Source organism: Engraulis encrasicolus, chromosome 9 (assembly GCF_034702125.1).
Source record: "Engraulis encrasicolus isolate BLACKSEA-1 chromosome 9, IST_EnEncr_1.0, whole genome shotgun sequence".
Classification (NCBI taxonomy): domain Eukaryota; kingdom Metazoa; phylum Chordata; class Actinopteri; order Clupeiformes; family Engraulidae; genus Engraulis; species Engraulis encrasicolus.
In genome coordinates this window covers 11,027,504-11,037,415 of record NC_085865.1, presented here as the reverse complement: position 1 = coordinate 11,037,415, position 9,912 = coordinate 11,027,504, and positions in this window count along the sequence as shown.

The following is a 9,912-nucleotide window of genomic DNA, read 5'->3' as shown; positions in this document are numbered from 1 at the left end:
ACATGTTGGAGTTTTTTTTTAATGAATCAAATATGATTTAACCATTATATTACAGCTATTTTATTTTTTTTCGAAGAGTGCCTTGGATACTTCAGCTTCCTTTCATTATTATTTTTTTCATTATGAAAGAGCACATTCAGCCTGCTCTTCAAGATTAGCACTGTATCCCTCCAAACCTACTCTTTTGGACCGGACCAATATCTAAACTACTTCATTCCCTGTCACAGGACTGAAGGCATGAACAGGGTTGCCAGATTGAGGGGGGTGGGGGGTGGAAATGACAGTCCCATCTGGCAACCCTGCGCTTAGCCCTCCTCTTGAGCCTGGTCACATACTGTAAAGGCAAGCGGCTAGTCTATTCCAAGGTGGCTCGGATAGAAACTGTGTTTAAAACCACATTGTGTGTGTGTGTGTGTGTGTGTGTGTGTGTGTGTGTGTGTGTGTGTGTGAGAGAGAGAGAGAGAGAGAGAGAGAGAGAGAGAGAGAGAGAGAGAGAGAGAGAGAGAGAGAGAGAGAGAGAGAGAGAGCGCGTTTAAAACCACATTCTTCATCAGCACACATACAGTATGTTTGACTGATGGAATATTAATGTTCGGGTCCCAGGTCTATTTCCTCCTCATCATTTAGGCTGCAGATCCTCCTGTGTGCGTGCGTGCGTGTGTGTGTGCATGCGTGCTTGCGCGCACGCGTGTGTGTGTGTGCGTGCGTGTGTGTGTGCACTTGTGTGTCCTCATCGCCACGCATCTCCCCTTTTCCTGCCTGGGACAAATGTAACGTCATTAGGGTGAATACAGTAGGTCCATCCATCTCCTGTCTGTCGGCCATCTTGAATCCTGGCTGATGAATGGGTCTCTATGGGATCAGCTGACCAGGGCTGAGCGATAGCCTGCCACATTGCTATGAGGCGCTGGACATGTTCCTCTTTCCTTTTAATTTCCATTTCCTGTTCAGTCGAATGTTCTTATCTTTTGGCCTTTGGGATCGCAGTCATTAGCGTGACTGTTGGGATTCGCAGGCTTCTCTCTATGGTGTTTATTTAACTCAACACTGCCGTCTGTAAGTTTTCCTTTTGTGTAGTAGTGTATAGTGGTGTCAACAATGATCCATTCTGCGATCCAATCCAATGCTGGGCATGGACGATCCAGGATCGATGCGGCAAGTTCCAGGATCGATGCGGCAATTTTTTTAAGTTTCAATTACTTCCGTGGATATTTCGAGAGCAAATGAATGAATTAAATAAAAGTACTTTAAAGCATTGCAAGACTGATCCAGACTGATCCAGACTGATACTGCTCAGTATCTGACTACTTGTATTGCCTCATCATGACTGATGAAACATTTGCTTTGCTTTCAGTAGAAATGTAATGCATTGCAATGCATTGTAGAATTGAATCAGATCGGATCGAATTGCATCGAATCGAATCAAATCGCTACCTCCCGAATCGTGATCGAATCGGATCGTGAGGGCAGTGCCAATCCACACCACTAGTCGTGTTGTAAGGGAGACAGGGGGGTGAGTTAGCGTGGGATGAGGTAGTGAAGGTGTGGGATGGGGTGGGGTAGTGGGGGTGTGGGATGGGGTAGTGGGGGTGTGGGATGGGGTAGTGGGGGTGTGGGATGGGGTAGGNTGGGGTGGGGTNGTGGGAGTGTGGGATGGGGTAGTGGGGGACAGGGGGGGTAGGTTAGTTTGGGATGAGGTAGTGAAGGTGTGGGATGGGGTAGTGGGGGTGTGGGATGGGGTAGTGATAGGGAGGTGAGGTAGAGGGAGTGTGGGATGAGGTAGTGAAGTGGGGGGTGTGGGATGGGGTAGGGGGGGACAGGGGGGTGAGTTAGTTTGGGATGAGGTAGTGAAGGTGTGGGATGGGGTGTGGGATGGGGTAGTGGGGGTGTGGGATGGGGTAGTGATAGGGAGGTGAGGTAGTGAAGGTGTGGGGTGAGGTAGTGAAGTTGGGGGGAGTGGGATGGGTTAGGATGGGGTGGGGTAGTGGGAGTGTGGGATGGGGTAGGATGGGGACAGGGGTTGTGGAATGGGGTAGTTGGCTCTGGGATGAGGTAGTGAAGTTGGGGGGAGTGGGATGGGGTGGGATGGGGTGGGGTAGTGGGGGTGTGGGATGGGGTAGTGACAGGGGGTGAGGTAGTTTGGGGGACAGGGGTGTGTAGGATGTGGGCATTTCGGGCATGGGCCCGGCAGATTGGCGTACATAGGTTTGCACGGGATGGCATTGAATGTTAGGGTGGGCTGGTTTGGCCATAGGATTGCATGGGATGGCATTGAATGTTAGGGTGTGCTGGTTTGGCCATAGGTTTGCATGGGATGGCATTGAATGTTGGGGTGGGCTGGTTTGGCCATAGGGTTGTGTGCGATGGCCCATAGAGTGTCTTGCTTTAGGGCAGGGGTGGGCAATTATTTTGTCTCAAGGGCCATATTAGGTTTAGAATATTGAGTGAGGGGCTAGATGTCGCAGGCAACTTGTCCGTCAATAATAAGAAATAATATACACTGACATAACTTACTGGGTTTTCCATTGGTGCATTTAATGAGATTTATTTAGTTGAATACAGTAGGCTTAATTAATCTAAAACCCATAAGTATTGGGTAGCCATTTTTAAAATGTTGGGAGAGTGAGAGTGACACTTTTTAAACTTGTCTTTCTTGGGAAAGACGCTGCAGGCCAGATTAAATGGCTCTCTGTGCCGTATGTGGCCCCTGGGGCTGAGTTTGCCCACCTCTGCTTTATGGGCAAAATTACACGCGGTTATTACGCGGTCTTTCTGCTTAGTTTTGGCCGGTGTGTTTTTCTCTGCCTTTCACACTGACAGCGTCAGCATGCGCGGCCAGTCCTGTTCAAAACCCTCCCCACAGCCAAAGCTAGCATGCTACTTTGCAATTCACTTGAATGAGACACCGCCGGTCGCCGGCGTGAAAAATACGCTCGAGTTCTATTTTCCAAATGCAGCGCTGTCGCTCGACTACCGCCGGTTGGTGTGTAAGGACAGATATTTTTCAATGTATTTTCACCAACGCCAGTAAAAAACCCGGCCGTTACGCGACGCTTTACCGCCCTGGTGTGTAAGACCCTTTAGGGTGATGTGGGGTGGCATGGGGTGTTAGTGTCGAGGGTGGTGTGTCTCATTGTGGGTGTGGGAATGGGAATGGGGTTGGGGTGTCCAGAGGAAAAGAGGCGCCAAAGAAAAGTTAGAGTGTAACTGATAGCGTTTGGTGCTAACAGTCATTCAGTGTCCCCACTTTGTCCGTCAACCTCTCGGTCAAACGACCAATTAAGGCTCGGTGGAAAGAAAAATGGAAGTCGCGTAGCACATGAGAGCAAGACTCAGGAAGTCATACCACCACGCTAATCACAGTGTTGATAGATTTCAAACTCTATCTTTCTCATCAGCATTGATAGCATTTCAACTCTTGATATCTTTCTCATCATAGCTCCTTCATTTTGGCATTGCCTTGTGTAAATGGGGACAGAACGGCAAAACTTAAAAAAAGAGTTAATGTATGTTTCTTCTTAATTTTCAGCTACACGTTGTGTTGGTCATCAGTGACCTGAAAGAAGAGAGAAAGCTATTTGGGTGAAGCCTGCTCCAACCTTGAATTCTTGTAAAGTATAAAAAGGCCATGCAAACCAAATGAAACAAAAGTCGGTCAGAGGGCTGTAACCAGGGCCGGATTAAGATGGTCTGGGGCCCCAAGGCTACAAGTTGATGTGGGGCCCCTTGGAAAGCAAATTTTGTGAAGAATGTACATGGACAGTGTCATAATTACATGCTTGGAATTAGGGACAACATGTCTACCAACTGTACTCAACATGACAGATGAATAGTATTTCAATATTGCATCTTGTCAAAATTCTGAAATTTCTCACTTTTGACCAATCGGGGGACCCATGGCAGGTGGGGCCCCCTAGACTTCAGCTATATCTAGCCTGTGCATTAATCCGGCCCTGGCTGTAACATTCGTCTAAGACTCTAAGTAGTGCGAAGGTAGCCTGGCAATCCCATGCTGCTTACCACAGTGGTGTAGTCTACTTTTTTATGGTGGGTGTACTGTATATTTGAGCATTTTTTTGAAGTGGGTATACTGTATATATTTGTGCCATTCAAAATAATGGATCAATCAATTTTAAGTGGGTATACTGGAATTTAGAAGTGGGTATATTCCGTATACTCGCGTTCTACGTAGACTACACTACTGGCTTAGCACAATCGTTCCGATCTGAAAGAGCATGGACGCTCATCCCAAAGCACTAACCTGAGGTAGGGAGCCAATCCAAGATGGAGGAGGGGTGGGGAAATGGTAACCCATACAGGTACTACTGCTGTTTGTTTGAATACAACTGACAGAATTGGCTATTGGCTATGCATACACCAAATGATACATTTATAATGACCAGTAAACAGTCGTTTCAGCCACATCTCCCCTACGAGAAATTCAGTAGGTGGTTTCCGGACCATAGCTCACTTGTGACATGGTTTGGTGTCAACCAGGTAAGTGTGAAGATGCTCTTTGGGTTAAATCAAATTCAAGTAAGAAGGATGTTCAAGGCAACTCTTCATCTTCACTCAAAGAAAGCAGCTTATCATAATATAATATAATGTAATGTAATGTAATGTAATGTAATGTAATGTAATATAATATAATATAATATAATATAATATAATATAATACAATACAATACAATACAATACAATACAATACAATACAATACAATACAATACAATACAATGGTGCTCATATGTTTACATACCCCAGCAGAATATACGCTTTCTCTGTGATTTCTCACCAAATATGAAGGATTACACAAAACCTTTTTTTGACTTGTTGCTAGTGACTGGCTTAAGATATTTATTAGCAATTTTTTGTGTTTACTTTTTCAAAAGCATGATCACAACCCAAACTACCCAAATGACCCTGTTCAAAAGTTTACATACCCTAGTTTCTGATGCTGAATATGGCCCTGTTTAACATCAGGGACTGCTCTAAATTGTTTGTGGTAGTTGTGAATAAGGCTCTTAATGTTCTCAGATGACAAAACAGCACATTCTTCCTGGCAGAATGGTTATTTCCTATAATTTCTTTGGGTGTCTTGCTGGAACCTCACATTTGAGGTTTCCCCTGAGTGGCTCAATGATGTTGAGATCAGGAGAGTGAGATGGTCGCTCAAAGATCTTCATTTTATTCTATCTGAAGCTAATGACGGTTTGATTTGGCTTTCTGTGTCGAAATATTGTCATGTTGGCACTGTTGGAATTTCAATTCAGAAATGCAATATGAGGGGGTTTGGTTGGAATCAAGCCATTGGGCAAGGGAATCATTGCATTGCAATGATCATTGCAAGGCAAATTGTCCAGGAGGCATAGGACAACCAAATAATAACTTTAGGTGAAATATAGGACAACATGAAAAAATGTTTTAAACTGTACAGCAAAGAGGCACTTGAGGAAAGATGGGCTGTTGGGGGTTGCCAGGAGAAAGCCATTACTACAAAAATGCAAACATGTTATTTTGCATATGATACACCAAATAGCATAGTGAGAAGCATCAGAATGCCTGTGACAGTCATTTGGATAAATTAGATCAATATGGAACTTTTTTCAGCCACTATTAACAGTACCATTTGGAGAACAGTCAACGGAGCCTATGATGAAAGTTACACCATGCCCTTCTGTGAAACATGGTCATGGACCACTGATGTCATGGGGACATTTGAGTAACAAATGCACTATACTTTTGGTCTATACTCACAGAATGATGAATACATTGCCCTGTGGAAAATACTGGAGGAAACTTGACACTCATCAGCCTTGAAACTGCACATGGTCCATTGTTTGGACATGCCAACATGACAATATTTCAACACAGACAGCCAAATCAAACCGTCATTAGCTTCAGAAAGAATAAGATGAAGTTTTTGAGTGACCGGCTTACTCTCCTGATCTCAACATCATTGAGCCATTCAGGGGAAACCTCAAATGTGAGGTTCCAGCAAGACACCCAATAATTTTATAGGAAACAACCATTCTGGAAGAATGTGCTGTTTTGTCATCTGAAAACATTAAGAGCCTTATCCACAGCTACCATAAACAATTTAGAGCGGTCCCTGATGTTAAACAGGGCCATATTCAGCATCAGAAACTAGGGTATGTAAACTTTTGAACAGTGTCATTTGGGTAGTTTGGGTTGTGATCATGCTTTTGAAAGAGTAAACACAGAAGATTGCTAATAAATATCTTAAGCCAGTCACTAGCAATGAGTGAAAAAAAAGGTTTTGTGTAATCCTTCATATTTTGTGAGAAATTGCCAAGAAAGCGTATATTCTGCTGGGGTATGTAAACATATGAGCACCACTGTACATAGCTTTTTAGGGAATAAAAAGGTCAAGTCTATATTCTTGAAAATCTTCTTGTGTGCATCATGTTTGTGCTATGCAAGATATTATAGATGTTTCTATAATGGTGCAAAATAGGTGACTGCAAACATTTTCCCACAGGAACTGATTGCCCTGTGTTTAAGCGTTTCCCAGCACATCTGATATCTGTGGTGTGTGTGTGTGTGTGTGTGTGTGTGTGTGTGTGTGTGTGTGTGTGTGTGTGTGTGTGTGTGTGTGTGTGTGTGTGTGTGTGTGTGTGTGTGTGTGTGTGTGCACGCTTGTGTGTGCATGTGTGTGTGTCCGTGTCCTGCGCATATCCCAGTTTAATTGCTGTGAAATGGAGATTTTTCATTGCAATCGCTGCTCTTGGCTGCATTATCCAACAGCACAGCTGATGCACACACACACACACACACACACACACACACACACACACACACACACACACACACACACACACACACACACACACACACACACACACACACACACACACACACACGCACGCACGCACGCACGCACACACACACTCTCTCTCTCTCTCACACACACACGCACACACGCACACACACACACACACACACACACACACACACACACACACACACACACACACACACACACACACACACACACACACACACACACACACACACACACACACTTCATCTTCATCTCTGAGCAAGGGGTCCTTGCCAAGTCTCTGAGACTTTTGGACAGACTACTGTAAACACAAGAGCCAGTCCCTATGGAGTCACTATGGGTGGGTCAGGCAATACACAGCAATCTGTGCCCATGAAGAACGCTCATTATAGAGGCCTTTTTTATAGTCAATAGACACATGTTTGTTAAAAAATGATATGCATGTACGGGTACAACGTAAACTATACATAAGCACCATGTGAAATTTTGCCCAAGTGCAGTGTAGCCCGACACATGGAAAATGACACATTGACACACATGTCTACATGTATTGAAATGAAAGGGACAGATGAGACGAGATAGTTACTTAATCAGTTATCAAGCTAGTTAAATAGATACTGTAGGAAACAGATGTACTTTCATATATTGTTTTCATCTCTGTACCTCGAGTGTCCTATACTGTTCAGTCTTCTCTGTTGTGCTATCTATCTAACGGAGATGTTGCATATAAAGTGACTGCAGACTGATGAGATAGATATAGATATGTCACCTAGAGTAGGAAGTGGCCTCTAGCCCCTTAAGACACGACTTTATACATTTGTTGTTACCAGTATGGTAATGACCAAGTCGTGGTGCATTACTAAAAGGGCCTGTGTTGTGTCATAGTATTGTAGTGCTATGGTAGTTACATTTCAATGACTATTACAGCGTGCCACTGGTACGGCGTGCATTAAGGGGCTATTGTATCATAGAGAAGAAATAATACCCATACTGCACTGCAGGAAGAAATCATACCCATACTGCACTGCAGGCCACAGAGCAGAAATTAATAACATACACACCGTGAGAACTACTCATCTACGTGTGGGGCTGACGAATGTTCCAGAGGAAACTGGTCTTTACCCATTTTAGCCTAAGCCCTTTTCGAGAATAGACGCCCTCTCCCTATGAAAACCTAAATATCTCCGCCTCCGAAGCACTTAAAGACATGATTTTCTTTTTTTTTAAATTTGCATTTAAAAGCTAGAACCTTCATTTTGCACTGGAATGTGTTCATTCAGCTCTTACATACCCACATTTTTAATAAAACAGCTCAAATCTCAAGAACCTTAATGCAGCGCATATGTCGCTCCAGGACACAATAGGTTAATGGAACTGCAATTTTAGATTCTCTACTGCAGTCAGCAGTGTATACCAGATAAAATATGTTTTAATGTCATGTACTCATGAATTCATCAACAGAAGTTTTGTGCTCCAATTTATTGTCCACATTGTATACAGTCCACATTGGGCAGTCATTGTTATGATGGGACCTCTGGGTAAGAACTAGGTCTGCAATAGGGTCATTTCACGTGAAATCAGACGCTTTGGGACCCGACCGATCCGGATTTCAATCATACTTGGTGTGCCTTTTTAGTAGCAAGGTAGCACCCCAGAACTGCATTGGTTTGAATCTGACACTAATATTAAGGGAGAAACAGACTAGGAAAGGTTCACATTTTAGGCTAGGACACTATACATTCAGCCTTGAATATATCAGTCAGTGTTAGTCACAAAAAGATGCCTGTGGTATTGTTTGAAAGCTCTTTTCTGGCTCTACATATTACACAATCAGCTAGGAATACAACAACTCTCAGAATATGAATTATGATAAATTGAAAAATTAAAAATTGAATATCTAAAAAAACTATATTTTAAAATGGCCAGTTCCTTGTCCAAACGTAGCCGGCAATGTCATTAGCAACACCTCAAATGCTGGTGTTCGGTTCTTTATTCATTTCAGAGAGAATTTGACTCACAAATATGGCATCATACAGACCACTTACTAATAATATGGTAATACCATAGTAGCATCACATGACAAAACAAAAACAAAACAAAAATGGTCAGTTTCCATGGTCCCAGGTTTCAGAAACTAAGGCAGATGTCCATTTATACACACCAAATGATCATATGTGAATGTTTGAACATTCCTTCTCTGTGTACCTGTGTCATCTTCCCTTTACCGTACTTTAAAGAGATAATCAATGGCTACACTCTCATTTTGTACTCTACCAGTGCATTTGAAGCAGCAGCTGTGTCTTTTGTAGATAATATAAGTACGTCCCGTTGCAGTTAGGTTCCACTACCAGAAGCACATCCTGATGATCCATGACAAGTCTATCTGGTCTGAAGGGAAAAGTGAAGGATGGAGATGGTCCATGAGGATGCAGGAAGTTCAGTTTCACCTCTCCAGTGCTCAGCATACATTCCTCAACACATGCCACCAGTTGCCATCATATACAGCTACAACATACCCTTTGATGCTTGAAAATGTAACACATTCCTTTACTGAGCTCACTCTTTCAACTCCTTCTCTGAATGCGGAAAATGGCCTAATGTCCATTGACAATGGGCAGAAGCTGTGTAGTTCTTGCAGATTCAAACCTCTTCAACAGGTTCTCAGCTTCATTATGGTGCATCTCTCTCAAGAACATCCATTGCCAGTTTGCCACAACAGAGATGTACCATCATGAAGCTGAGAACCTGTTGAAAAGGTTGGAATCTGCAAGAACTATTCCAGGCACCCAAAAACTACACAGTTTCTGACCATTGTCAATGGACACAGTGGAAGTTAGGCCATTTTCAGCATGCAGAGAAGGCAGAGTTGAAAGAGTGAGCTCAGTAAAGGAATGTGTTACATTTTCAAGCATCAAAGGGTATGTTGTAGCTGTATATGATGGCAACTGGTGGCTAGCATGTGTTGAGGAATGTATGCCGAGCACTGGAGAGGTGAAACTGAACTTCCTGCATCCTCATGGACCATCTCCATCCTTCACTTTTCCCTTCAGACCAGATAGACTTGTCATGGATCATCAGGATGTGCTTCTGGTAGTGGAACCTGTAACTG